Raw genomic sequence first — 15,289 nt, 5'->3', positions numbered from 1 at the left:
GTTTTTTACAGTGTGTTCTGGGGACAGACAGCTAGCAGATAGTGAGGAGATGTTTTTTACAGTGTGTTCTGGGGACAGGCAACTAGCAGATAGTGAGGAGATGTTTGCTGTATATGACAACAAATATTGTAGCCTAACGCAATGCGTGACATCGCTTAAAGCACCTTAAATGACAATTCTTCAAACCAATCATAATCATCTTTGGCGGCGCTAAACCGTTGCAAAATGGTCTCGCAAGAGAAAACCCAGATTGGACAGATAGTTTACATAGCTGTCTCAATTTACCCCGCAGAGATCTGAGGAGCAGTCAACAATAGTCCTCAGAAATCCACTGAATTTAAAATTCCCCTACAAAAAAAAGCAGAATGGAACAGAAAATACATAAATTTCAACATCAAACATTTTTGTCCCGAAAACCTAGCTGAGGCTGTTTCTTTACAGCCTGTGTGCAGCCCAGCTTAGTGATCAAGCAGTGGAGTGTGTGTAGTCGCATAAATATTTAGGGACCGTCTTAGACCAAAACTGACCTTTGTGTATCATGTCAACGTGGTGTGTAAGAAAGCCAACCAGCTGTCATAAGCTTCAACATTTCAACGTTGATGTGATTTTGATGAGAAGGTTTTACTGTTGTTTTATCGAATCGCTGCATGCGCATACCTTTGTAAGTTGGTACAGTTTACTGAACCAAAAAGACAAAAAAAAAAAACTTCTGAAGAGTGAAAGTGTGTGGGAAAATTGTAGGCATTACTCTGACCGATCTCTCCAATTTATTTAGAGCGAGAGATTTTAAGAAGGTGAAGTCAATTTTAGCACGCCACACAGGAAATGCCTTGCTCCCGTCTTGCCGTATGGTACTGTTTCCTAGATGCAGGACTAGCACATTTTAAAACTCAGATTTGCTCTCAATGGTTACTTTTTTGTGGTTGTCAAATGTAACGAGTGTATGTGTTGGTTGCTGGCTGTGTCAGATATTGCCTTTCTGGGATAATAAAGACTACCTTACCTTACCTTAAGTCATCTTCCAGGGTAAATCTTTCCTGAGTGCTTGAACATCATGGCTATGTCTTTGAAACCATTCAAAAATCCCAGTATTCTTCCTCTGGAGAAATATGAAGTGGTTGTTGATCAATACTGATTATAGCTTCCACACTTTAGACAGATAATGGTGATTACAGTGTTGATTTCTTACCATTCTCTAATTGGGATCTTTTTTTGGAAATTAAATGAAAACAAATTATTACTCATTCTGATGGGGCGCCTGGTCGTATGAGCCTACCTATCTGCTAAAAACATAACATCAGTACATTTCAATTCAGGAGAATATTTAGCCCGGGACAACAGAGACACTAAAAACGATCTACCGTTGTAAAGTTTTTAATCACTCACTACATAGAAACAATAACAAATGCCAACGCGCAGTGGACAGGCAACAGTTTGAGTTACTTTGTTAAACAGACTAAACCAAAGCTGCATCGCATCACAATAATGAACATGCATTGACAACGTATGATGCATAACGACGTGCATCAAGTGCACCTCCGCACATGGATGGCTCCAGCGGGAATAGACGGCATTAAGTTTATTAGACACAAATTATTAGAAATTGTTATGCGTAAATAAACATGTACGACAAGTGCCACCAAAGATTCCAATACTTTAGATCTCCCCAAAAACTTTGCAAATAAGGCTTTCTAGGAGCTCATGTCTCTTTCAGAGGAAGAGTGCTGCCTGTAGTTTTTCCTGTATTTCTAATTCTGATTGAGTTGAAATTAAAAGTAAAATGCACATTATAAGGTTCTTAATTCATAACTGAAGTTTACTCGATGTTGCACTATGTAATGCTATGTAACGATGCATTTCCAAAAACCAAAAAACACTTAATGCTTTCAATATATTATACTCAACAGCACATGTCAATATCTAGGTTTATAATTACATACCTCCACCGACAACACCATCACCACATACACACGCACACACACACGCACGCACGCACACACTCACACACACACACACACACAAACACACACACACAAACACACACACACATATCTCTCTGCGTGTCTCCTATCTGTCTATCTGCCAACCTCTAAGTGCAGTCGAAAGGTGAACATGATAGATGACTACGGCTGGAATAGAATTTTTCCCTGCGATAATACCAAAACATCTGGCAGACATTACTTCACGCAGACCCCTCCCTTTCTCCCTCACCCCTCCTCCTTCTGCTTCCTTTCCCACCTACCCACCATTTTATGTTGCTGGGTTTTCCCTCCACCAGGGGGGCCTATTTCTACCAAGGGACCTGGATGTTTTTTTCCTTTGAGGGTCAGCTTTGTCCATGAAAAAAAAGATAAGGCTTATTTAAGCAGCTACTGATCCCTAAATAAATATGATTTACTCTGCATTGGTTCATTGGTGCATCAGTGGCAACAGAAAATGTAATTGTGGCCACAGATGATGCAGCACAGACTACATTAGTGACCATAGACAATGCTTTGCAAACTTCTTCTAACACTTACGAAGCCAGATTGTTATGTGGCTACATAGTACATGACTGGCCACAACAGTGAACGTAGATGGCGATTTAGTAACTTTTTTGGTGAATAGGGATCACTTACAGTAACTAGAAAAGTGGATGGTGTTTTTTGTGTGAAAAAGCAGGATGTTGAGGGTAGGATTGAAAATCATGAAGAAGCAGGGGAGGAGAAGAAAAGAGATGTGGAGAGAAGGGGAAAACAGAGAAGAGGGTGGGCCCTTGGCAGCCTATGAAACAAACCCTAAGGTCACTCTATTCACCCTATAACTGCTATGACGTAACACTTTTAACATACACACACACACACACACACACACACACACACACATGTACTCACACCACATATGGATAGATAGGGCTTTCCATCAAAAGAGACTATGACAAAAAGTAGGTTTTTTCTTCTTCTAATCAGCCCCTGCCATAAGGGTGAAGTATTGGATTCATTAGCAGCCAAACCAAAGACAGCCAACCCATTGTTCTCCTTTATAGATGGAAAAAACAGAAAAGAGAAAAAAAGAAAGAACCAGGAAATAGAGAAAAAACTTAATCTGGAGAATTTATAGCTTCTTACCATATGGAGCCTTCTTTCAATTAGGCCTGTGGAGAGAAATCAACAGCACAGCATTCATTTGCAGCCATTGAAGGACCATCAGACCTTATTTAGAGAAAAAAAGTACTCTAGCAAAAAGACCAATTCCTTTTTGATCCCGTTTGAATTGGGCCATGAATTACACATATGATGTTCATTAATTTAAAGATAAGACTCAGTTTGTCGTAAAACAGTCGTAAAAATACGTAATTAGAAAGTCTACACACTACTACTACTGTGTCTGTTTCCTACGGGATGCAACGTCACTTCCACAAGCAATGGGTCTTCCTTGTTCCTTCACTTCTCGGCTGACAAAAAGACTACAACACTTCAAGATAACGTTGCATGAGTGGAACAGAGGTAAGCTAGCAAGCTAGCAAGCAAGCGAGCAAGCAGAGCATCAAGCAAGGGGACACGAAGGTGACGTGGGAGACAGTAGAGAGATATGCCGTTTGCTGAGCGGTTTCACACTAAACCAAGTGGTACTACGACGAACCTACAACAAACTAAGCCTTGACTTTCAATTTTTTCTTATAAATGGATGAACATCATGTGTAATCTTTAGCTCAATTCAAATAGGATAAAACAATCCTTTGTGTCTTACTATTCTTACAATATTTTTTCCTGAAATAATGTCCCATGGGGTCCACCAGAAGAGGAGGGACTTTGCCTCCCTATATGCTTGCTTTATGCAAATATTTATTATTTACAATGACAAATACTGTCCTGAATATTCTCCAGAATAAGATCAAAGGTACTGTATACTATTTCTAAACAGAGACTGTGGCGGACCATTGTTAAAAGAATAAAATCATTGTTAAAGGTGCAATATGTTATACTGACAGCTAGTATTTAAAAGAGTTACTGCAGTACACATTCAAAATACTGGAAAGAGTTGTCTCCCCCGCCCTCTCCTCCCCAGACGCCAAGTTCATGGAGGTTGCCAGGCTGAGGCCGCAGCATCCCCAACAATGTTGCTAGACACTAGTCTCACAGAGCCAGACGTTACTTCACAGCACGGTGGAGTACCTAACGTTAGGGGCTAGCTATATTATTGTCATGCCTCTTGCTCACGCTCATTTCCGTTCCCAACAGACATACAGACATTTTCAGCTTAGAATTACAATAGGAACCATATACTCACCTATAGGATTATTAGGAACACCATAATAATACTGTGTTTGACCCCCTTTCGCCTTCAGAACTGCCTTAATACTACGTGGCATTGATTCAACAAGGTGCTGAAAGCATTCTTTAGAAATGTTGGCCATATTGGTAGGATAGCATCTTGCAGTTGATGAAGATTTGTGGCACGAAGCTCCCGTTCCACCACATCCCAAAGATGCTCTACTGCAGGGGTTCTCAACCTTTTGCAAGCTGGGCCCCCCCAAAGCTGGTTCATTGCAGTTGGGGCCCTAGTGCCCTACGCCCCACACACCACGAACGAACGAACGAACGAACGATAGATAGATAGATAGATAGATAGATAGATAGATAGATAGATAGATAGATAGATAGATAGATAGATAGATAGATAGATAGATTTATTAATATTATTATCATCATCAGTAGCGGTAGGTATGCCTATTATCATTACTAGGCTATGTTTATAATTGGCAGTAGTACCAGACTTCTAATGTGAGCTTGCAGATATTATTATTAGTAGTAGTATTATTATTAGTATTATTAGTATTAATATGAGAATGACAAAAGAGGGCAGGAGCTAAAGAGTTCCTTCAGTTGACTGTCACTCTTCAGCTCAATAAGCTGTTCCTGCATATCAATTGATAGCTTGTTTGCTGTGCACACAAACAGATCTCGAACCCACGCAATAGATCGATAATCCTCTTTAAAGTACGTCGCAAATTGTTTTCTCATTGCTGACAGGTGCTCAGACGCTGAAAATCCGGGGACATTTTCAGCTCAGAAGCGTATTAACCTCCAAAATAAGTAATGTTTTTACTTTTGTAAAACTTAAAACGGGGAGACAAGACCTAGAGCTGTTCTCATTAGGGGCTGAGCCCCCAAGGTCTGAACCTAGACCCACCCCTGCTGCTACTTCATACTCCACTCCACTACACCTCAGTGGGGAATGTTTCAAGATAGAAAGTCCTAATATTTCAAGATAAAAAATCCTAATACTTCAAGATAAAACCTCCTAATATTTCAAGATAGAAAGTCTTAATATTTCAAAATAGAAAGTCCTAACAGTCCTAATATTTCAAGATCGAAATTCTTAATATTTCAAGATAGAAAGTCTCAATATTTCATAATGTTGTAATGTTTACTTAACTACTGACAGCTTTTGCTTTATTGCTCAACGCTTGTTTCTGCAACAGCTCCTTGAGAATCAGATACAATGAAAACTATTGAGGACATATTTTCCTTTGACAGTGATGCAGTATTAAACGAGATCGCTGCAATCGCTAGCAGAGAAACAAGCTGCAGCGTGAGTTAATAGGATAATTGTCCAGCTTGTATTTACGTTCATGAAAGTGCTCGTTTTGCTGCTGACAGGCTCAGATTAATATTCTAAGTGTCTGACAACATTATGGAAAGGATTTCTAAGGACCTTTCTGTTGAAGATTAAGATCCTTTTTAAAACTTAAAATTCCGCGAAATTGCGTTCACTACACCCACCAAACTCCATGTTAATAATCAGTGATTTTAGCGTCGTAACACACGGCTTCTAAAACCTCTCTGAGCGGCGCTGGCTCTGGCGGTCTGGAGCCTGCGGGCGTAGGGTGCGACCGTCGGCTACGTTTTGTCAGTATTTTCTTTCTTTCATTCCCATTTCGGGTCTGTCAGTCACAGTGAAAACCGGGGACATTTCCGGAGACAGATCCAGCCGGGGACAGGTCGCCAAAATCGGGGACTGTCCCCGGACGTCTGGTCACCCTAGCCCAGGGGTCGGCAACCTGCGGCTCCGGAGCCGCATGCGGCTCTATGATCCCTCTGATGCGGCTCAGCTTTTAAAAAATACTTAATGAATATTTAATTAAGCGGGCACAACGGCTTTGTGACTCCTGCAGAAGTCGCTGGACAATAAGTTGCTGTCTTTTCACTGCATCCTGCACCAAGAAGACCTGTGTGCTCAAACATTTCCTCCGGAATGCAACAGAAGGAATGTTGTCTTCAGATTCTGAGCAAATTAGTGGCGAAAGGTTTAAATCCCCGTCAGTTCCGCTGGTTACTGGACGAGCTGGAAACAGCCAGAGTGGCTGGGAAAGCTCCACGTCTCGTGGACATGACAGCGCACCTGAACACATGAACACAGCTCTTCAGGGTAAAGGACGCGCAGCCCTGTGTGTCCTTTACTCTGAGGACCGTAGAGGTTTTGCCATTTGAGCCCAGTTGACAGTGCTAGTCCTATTTTACAAACCGTTAACCCAACGTTTTTTGTTTTTTTCCGGAGTTAAAAATGTTTTGTTGCATGCAGAAATGATATTTTATTTTCTCTGCAGTAGTTCATTGATTTCATAAATGTAACACAGTATAGTTTGTTTATAAATAGCACAAAGGCAAAAAAAAATCGTGTCATACAGTGTTATTTCATTTAAAATTTCAAAAGGGTTTTGTGGCTCCCAGTGCTTTCTTTACTGTGTGAAACGGGTCCAAATGGCTCTTTGAGTGGTAAAGGTTGCCGACCCCTGCCCTAGCCTGTAGGCGGAGGGGTGTGTGTCTTCCCTCTGCTCTGACTGCAGGCTGAGCCTGCTGCGCGAGGCTACTGCTGACTGTGAGTGCTTTTGGAAGGGAGAGGGGCTCACGGCAGCTCCCGTGGTTGAGCACAGTTTTTTTCCCTCCCATCCTGTAGTCTACTCGCGCCCCACCGGTTGAGAACCACTACTCTACTGGGTTGAGATCTGGTGACTGCGGGGGCCATTTTAGTACAGTGAACTCATTGTCATGTTCAAGACACCAATTTGAAATGATTGGAGCTTTGTGACATGGTGCATTATCCTGCTGGAAGTAACCATCAGAGGATGGGTACATGGTGGCCATAAAGGGATGGGCATGGTCAGAAACAATGCTCAGGTAGGCTGTGGCATTTAAAGGATGCCCAGTTGGCACTAAGGGGCCTAAAGTGTGCCAAGAAAACATCCCCCACACCATTACACCACCACCACCAGCCTGCACAGTGGTAACAAGGCATGATGGATCCATGTTCTCTTCTGTTTACGCCAAATTCTGACTCTACCATCTGAATGTCTCAACAGAAAGCGAGACTCATCAGACCAGGCAACATTTTTTCTGTCTTCAACTGTCCAACTTTGCTGAGCTCTTGCAAATTGGAGCCTCTTTTTCCTATTTGTAGTGGAGATGAGTGGTACCCGGTGGGGTCTTCTGCTGTTGTAGCCCATCCGACTCAAGGTTGTGCTTGTTGTGGCTTCACAAATGCTTTGCTGCATACCTCGGTTGTAACGAGTGGTTATTTCAGTCAAAGTTGCTCTTCTATCAGCTTGAATAAGTCGGCCCATTCTCCTCTGACCTCTAGCATCAACAAGGCCTTTTTGCCCACAGGACTGCCGCATACTGGATGCTTTTCCTTTTTCACACCATTCTTTGTAAACCCTAGAAATGGTTGTGCGTGAAAATCCCAGTAACTGAGCAGATTGTGAAATACTCAGACCGGCCCGTCTGGCACCAACAACCATGCCACGCTCATAACTCAGGAGATTGTCTTGACCAGGACCACACCCCTAAATGCATTGAAGCAAATGCCATGTGATTGGTTGATTAGATAATTGCATTCATGAGAAATTGAACAAGTAATCCTAATAATTCTTTGTACATATACATATATATATGGCGCTACCTTGCCGTCCTTTCCATACCCTACTGAGCACACTTTGTTTGCTTAGAATTACGGCAACAATCACTAAACACACTGCAAACTCACAGTTCTCTCTTCCTGATTTACAGCCCCCCCTCTCTTGGCTTCAACTCTTTTTACAGCATCTGGAGAAAAACAAAAACACTAAAAAAGTGTAAAAAAATGTCAAAAAAGTGACAAATGTAAGAAAACGTTTAAAAAATTTGGTGGGAAAAACCAAGGAAATTTCAAAAGGCTAAAAAAAAGTCAACAAACATTGAAAAGGTGACAAAATAATTGGGGGAAAGACACAAAAGGGTTGAAAAGACAACCATAACCTTGATAAAAGGTTTTTATTTTAAATTCTGACTCAGAAAAACCAAAATGTCCAGCTCTGCGGTAAGACAACACAAGGGTTAAGGCACTCAATCTGTTCATCAGTGGATCAAAAGGGAGAGAGCGGATGAGGGAAACGAGGATAGCTAACAGAGCTAATGGGAACAGTGCAAACAGAGATTTAGCTCTCTGGTGAGATCCCTAAGCGGGGCCACATGGCTTCCACCAGAGAGCTGTGTTAACCAGCAGTAACGTTAACCGCTCTGAGCGGGGCGCAGGCAGCTTCAGCAGTTAACCTCTGTATGAATAGCTGTGTAAGTGAGATCCATTTATTTTCCGGAAACCTCACAATTATATGCTTTCTTTATGCAAATATTTATTATTTACAATGGCAAATACTGTCCAGAATAACATCAAAGGCTTATTTGTGTACGTTTCTGGCTAAGCACAGTGACACTGCTAATGTCACTAGTATCTTCCTTTAGCATCACTTGAAATTTAATGTCATACAGTACTATGATTTACAATTAATGCTTGCTTTCACATACTGCCGGATTTAACAATGTACAGTGGTAGAACCATATGTTTAAGCTTGCTTTATTGCAGTCACATGATCACTAGTCTCACATTGCCAGACCCATCTCCAGCACTGTGGAGGAAGGTCTGGTTTAGGTGATATCCATGATGTTTCACTTCCAAGATTGTTCCGGTGCTGCCCGAAATTCTGCCAGATGTCTTTCATTTCGGAGGGATGTCCGTCATTTTCTGTTTTCTTTGTGTTGGCGTTCTAACCTCTGGTGACTTCTCAGGACTATGGTTAACTGCTCCTCAGATCTCTGCAGGGTAAATCCAGACAGCTAGCTAGACTATCTTTCCAATCTGAGTTTTCTGTTAAACCAATAAAGTAACCACGGCTACGTCTTGCACCCAAGACAATTGTGATTGGTTTAAAGAAATGCCAATTAAACACAACACGTTTTCCCCCATCGTGAACTGGGGACTCGCCAGAGTCAGGCAATGCAAGATTAGGTCTGGATGAACCACAGATACATTGTAGGATAGGAGAAAAAATCCCCTGGGTTGTTTACATTTCTTAAACCAATCACAATTGTCAGCGCTGAGCTCCGATCCCAGAGACCGGGGCTAGACAAAATACCCTTGAGAAGGAACTTGTTTTGGTGGAACATTTGCGCCCTGCAAAATAAAACGCCACATAAAATATTAAAATAGGTTAAGTGTTCACACAAAACAGTAACGTAAGCTATTTAAATAAGCTGAGACATAGGTAAACGTAATATCTTCTTACCAGTGTATCGACGTTTGTAAATTGGCCACAGCCATCCTACCAATTGCTCCCAACACAACCCAGTTACATAATTAATGCTGTAAACATACTCTTTGCAAATTTTACCAATCATTCCCCAAAATAACCAAGCAGGTCTATCGTATTGTACAATTCCAAATGTTAGAATAATTTCATCATCAAGAATAGACAGGAACCACTGAAGTTATAACAAAGTTAGATTTACTTGCAAGTAGAATAAGTTTTACAGTACTCAAAGCAACAGTACAGAAAAAGGACTGACAAAAAAGATTTCTAGAGCAGCTCTTGTAATACAAGGCAGATGAGATGAATCACACAGTTACAATGAAGCAGTAATGTTGACAGTTTCTCCCAGTCCAGGGGTGCCTGTTCTTTTCCCAGCGTCACACCGTACTCCAGACAAGGACAAGACAGTGGCTCCCAGAAACCAAATACGGTAAAAGTGCGTTGTATAGTCATAATGCAAACAGTTTTAACACTGATCCGAGAAAAGTATATGTGTAATATGATCAGAGAAAAGCATATATGTAACATATTTTTCTAACACCAAATTATCTTCAAAACATGCCATTTTCAGTGTGTAGCGTGCTAGCTCGAAATTTGTTGTTTCCCATACCAAAGGGATTTTGAGAACGGCAGCACAAAGAGAGCGGGAGGTGAGGGGCAAAGCCTGACATCCGACATCTGACTTACATGAGCACCAACATGTGTTAATGAGCCCGGTTCCACTGGGGAGAACTCCATTCAAGCATTTTGGGTTATGGACTGGAACAGAGCGCTTCAATGCTTCAGTGCTAGGCCATAGTTCTGCCCAACCAATTTGTGATAAGCAGGTGATTTTACAATTATGAAAGGAAATAAAAAATATAATATGATATATATATACATATATAATGATTAGTTAAAATCCGATTAATACAATCTGGAAGTATTCACAATAAAACGTGTTGAAAGCTGAAAAGGTAACCATGCAGAGTTCCATTCCTACATGGAAAGTAAAATAAACATTCTGTCTATATAGTTTTCATTTGTACATGTTTTGTTTGATTTTCATTTTATAGATTTAGCTGTGACTTTTGCACATCAGACATTCAAAGATAATAATATTCATTCACACATATTCTGCAGGTTTGTCATTATTTACGCAAAACTTTGGCACATTTCTCATGTGGTTCTGTGCATACTTAAAAAACATAAACTTAACATAAAACATTAACCAAAAAATCTAAGTAACATTACTTCAAGCCAGGGTAATGTGCAGATTAAGAATTTATTTTGAATTTTTGATTCGCTGGGTCCCCAGTCGGAGCTGGTTAATGTGGCTCAGGAAAGGGAAGTTTGGGATACCCTTCTGAAGCTGCTCCCCCTCGACCCGACACCAGATAAGCGGATGAAGATGGATGGATGGACAGATGGATGGACAGATGGATGGATTTTTGATTCTCACCTTTCCTTGTAATGGTCACTTAAAAAAGGGCAACACACTCTTTTTTAATTCAGATGAGTAAACTTGCCAAAATCAAAAACTATTGAAGTCAAGTCAACACAAAAACAATGTTTATTTATGTTTATTACCCGGTATAACACACAATGTCCCTGACCCAGCCAAGCTTCCTCAGAAGATGAAGAAAAACCTGAACATAACAGAGAAAACAGCAGACACCTTGGGAGAGATCCTGACTGAGAGGTCCACTCTCTTTGTTGATTTTGTAAAGGTTGCCTTAATTTAATTCAGGCTTGATTCACCTTTCCTCTGGCTCTCCTCTGAAAACATATGCAGCCTGTAATTGTTAAATTCTTTCTTCCTTTGAGTCTTTACCTTACATAATCTGAAGATCCTCCGACATGATACTTACTGTCTTCTGGCATAGTCTAGCTCTTCCTGCAAAGGTATCGTAGCGCATCAGCTACTTGGGTGACTAGGATTTGAAGTTTTGTTACTTGCTGTCTAAGCATGTCCTGAGTACAGTGTGCTCATACGTTTATCAACCAATGCTAAAGTTGACTAAAAAGAGGAACAAAAAAAATCTTCTTTTTAGAAATTAATCTGAACGCCTTCATTAAGAAAATTAGGAAAAATCCAAGCTTTAAGGAAATCTATTTTATTTGGGAACAAAGAATGTATTGTGAATAAATACATTTTGTTTCTTATAATAAAGGGGGCATAATTATACACACCCCTGTGTTAACTTCCCAAAGAGGTAGGCAGATTTTTATTTCATGGAACTTTCCATAAGATCATCTCTCAATGCAAATCAAATCGGCTATTAGGCTAAGTGAAATAAGACCATGCCTATCTCTGTGTATGGTGTAGGGTATGTGATGGGGGGGAGGGGGGGGGGGGGGGGGGGGGGGGGGGGGGTATTTTAATTTTAAAGGCCAAGGGAACTTTATCAGGGTGCATAGTATCCTGATCATGAAATAACTGGCTTTTAATAATAAAAGTGCCTGCCTCTATGGGAATTTAACATAGGGCGGTGTGTACTTACGTATTTCAAGGAAGAACGTTTATTTCTTCACAATACATTATTCATTCACAAAGAAAATTGGTGTCCTTAAAGGTTGGGTTTTTCCTATTTTTTTAATTAAGTCATTAAGATCAATTTCCACAAGATGATTTTCTTATTCCTTATTTTGGTCAACTTTAGCATGGGTTCATAAACTTCGGAGCACCACTGTATCAACTCATGACAGCCTGGGTAGCTCGCCTGGTGGAGCGTGCGCCACATGTGCGGAGGCTCTGTCCTCAAAGCAGTAACCGTGTGTATGACTCTGACCTACGGCCCTTTAGTGCATGTCATTTCATCTCTCTCTCCCCTTTCATGTCTGAGCTGTCCTGTCAAATAAAGGCCTAAAATGCCAAAGAATATCTTTAACCCTCCTGTTCCTGATTTCAGTTTCTATATTAGAAATTTGTTTTTGTTTTCTTTTGGGTTTCTTCGCAAGTAAAATGAAGGATAATATCACTACTTTGATTGAATTTTTGGTATCATATAAAAGTGCATAGCATTTGAAAAAACAATTAAACAACATCCTTACTTTACTTTCACAGTGTCATTATACACTTAATTGTAATTATTGAAATAATTCTAAATTTCAGCTTTTTTATTTCTTTACTTTTTTTCAGCTCATGTAAATTAGGTTCATTGACCATATATTCTAAAGAACAGTGTATAACTGGTGGTAATAAGTTGATGTTAGTGGTGAATGAGGTGGTAGTGAAAGAAAAGTGAAGAGAGAAGTGTAAAAAAACTCAAGTTGCATGTTCGAAAGGAAAGTCATTCCACAACATGGCTGCAGCATGCATCATTGACTTGGTCGTTCCCATTCAGGTCCGCTAGGCCCCTCCATGCTTCAGAACAAGGTCTCTAGGTTGTTCTTCACAGTTTGGAACCCAGAGTCTCAGGCTCATTCTGTCTTGGTTTCCAGGTCTTGGAACAGTCTCCCCCTGGGGGTCAGGTCAGTAAACTGAATATACCAAATCATCTCATCTAATGACCCACAGCATTTTATGGATGCTCATGCTTGTATGATTGTTTTTATTCAAATACAATTTATTTTCTTTTATCTAGGGAATTTTAATTTTCTCTTGTAAATGTTTACCCTGACTTTGCAAAGTCCCATCAAAACGTTTTAATTACTTATTTACTTGACCGTGTTTTCCATTTGCTTTCATTGTAAAGTTAGTTTTTTCTTAGTATTTATGTGAAACTATTCTTCTATTATTCTTGCTGTGTTGTCTTAATTATTCCAATGGAATTGTTTTAATTTCTTGAGTTTTGGTTGGTTTGGTTTTACCTTTCTTTGTGAAAGTGTGAAACAAATGAAGCTGTTACGATTGAGGCCATGGAGAGATGATGAAGTTCAGCGGAGATGTGTTGACTGACTGATTGTGTGTTTATGTGCTAATAGGAATGTCTGATGTCCCAGACTCAGGTCAGCTAGCCAAATTGCATTCATGTGTCCTTGCTGTTGGTGAATCCAAAGTCAAGCAAAGTAACTAAACACCACAGTGCTCAATTCACCTCTTTCTGTTGCATAATATCATCCATAATTATTTAATTGCACCATTTTTATTGTTTAATTATAATTTAGTTTTGAAGATTGAACAAGGAAATTAAGCATCTGTAATCTTGGTTACAGATGGTGTTCATGTCTCCCCAATTTCAGATCCCATTCCTGCTGGAAAATGTCCGGTTATGTCTTATTTGGTTTAGCAGACTTTATTGGTGAAATGTAGATAGAGAAAAGCTGACCAATTAGAGCAGACTGGGCTTTGTTGGGAGGGGGTCTTAAAGAGGCAGCGCTCCAACAGAGCAGACGCAGGCTGTGTGTCATACTTCACACTTTAAACATTTAGTTTTAAGTATTTATAGTGCAGATAACGCAAAAAGTCAGTGTACTGAAAGTACCCGGATGACCCCGTAAAAACAGTCAAAAAATACGAGAAATAGTGAGAAATAGGCCATTGATTTGCTGAATCTGTCTGTTGTGACAAAGTGTTACTTTTGGGACAATAACATTGAATGTGGACACTATGGCATCATGTGGTCAGTGCACGTTTGAAGTAGTATTTGGAATGAGACACAGCCAGAGGGTGCAGCAGCCATTAGTTAGCGCTTTTGTCAAAGTGGATCGGTTTTGGATTTTTTACCCAATCACTTAAAGGTGCTCTAAGCAACGTTGGGTGATGTCAGTTTTTGTTTATGTTTGAAGTATTGTCAAACAATGTGAAAGCCAGCTCGCCCTTCCCTCCTTTTCAGGGTTAGTGCATTTAAGGGGTTAGTGCATTTAAGGGAGGGAGAGGAGACATGTCCCTCCCTTAAATGCACTAACCCCCCCAAATCCTTTATTCTTAATTAATGGCTGGAAGACTGTTAAGTTTCGTTGTGCAGGTCGGTGCAGTTAATTTTGTTGTTGTCTGTGGAGCCTGGGCTGTCTACAAGGTTTGTGTTTTTTTACAGTGTATTCAGGCAGCTAGCAAATATTGAGATATTTGCTGTATGTAACAAAAAATGTTGTAGCCTAAAAAACGCGAGACATTGCTTCAAGCACCTTTAATGAGATATTTGCAGCGGTAATGTACTTTAGACCTTGTGGCTCACACCTCTCAATAGTTCCGGATGTTTGCCTCCTTCCGTTAAGCGTTAGGTTCCGCTTTTGTGCGCTCCACCAGTGCACTGATGTTGACTTGCGTTGGGATGACTGGCACGATGCATAACTGCTTGCAGTTCTAGTTTTTATTTTTATTTTTTATTTTAAAGCATGTAAACATGTTCTAATAGAAACACAAAATACTAGTCTGAACCTGGAAATGTTATATAATAGGTCGTCTTTAAGACACCTGAGCACTGGCAGTTGCTTCTTGGGTTAGACTTTAAAATTCACTTGTCACAATTTGACACAATTGCCAAATGAGATTCTGTAAAGATGTACAGTCTCTATAAACTATCTCTGAAAAAAAGCCATGACACGAATTCATTATCACTTAACACCCACTCATTTCTCCTCTTCTGTCTCTCGTTTATTCTCCTTTGATTTACTGCGGTGTGAGCAGGTCAGACGCGCTGGCAATTTATTGGTCATTAGTTGGAATGTTGGCAGGTCTCACACCTTCTAATCCTGGGTGGCCCTCTTCCTACTTCTGCCTCCTTTAAAGTCAAACTCGGTAGTTTGTTTGAGGGTAAACCA

General features: G+C 40.4%; 1 long non-coding RNA gene across 1 annotated transcript in view; it reads left to right on the top strand.

Annotated features, from left to right (window-relative positions):
* LOC117934856 overlaps positions 1-13,851 on the top strand; it is a 19,384-nt gene extending 5,533 nt beyond the window's left edge. The window contains exon 3 of the long non-coding RNA XR_004654578.1: positions 13,839-13,851. This is a non-coding gene — a long non-coding RNA (uncharacterized LOC117934856). The remainder of the gene's footprint in view (positions 1-13,838) is intronic.
* Positions 13,852-15,289: the final 1,438 nt, after the last annotated feature.

The sequence above is a fragment of the Etheostoma cragini genome, chromosome 2 (assembly GCF_013103735.1).
Source record: "Etheostoma cragini isolate CJK2018 chromosome 2, CSU_Ecrag_1.0, whole genome shotgun sequence".
Lineage (NCBI taxonomy): Eukaryota > Metazoa > Chordata > Actinopteri > Perciformes > Percidae > Etheostoma > Etheostoma cragini.
The sequence above is the reverse complement of the archived record's forward strand: the minus strand, read 5'-3'. Positions and strand labels throughout refer to the sequence as shown.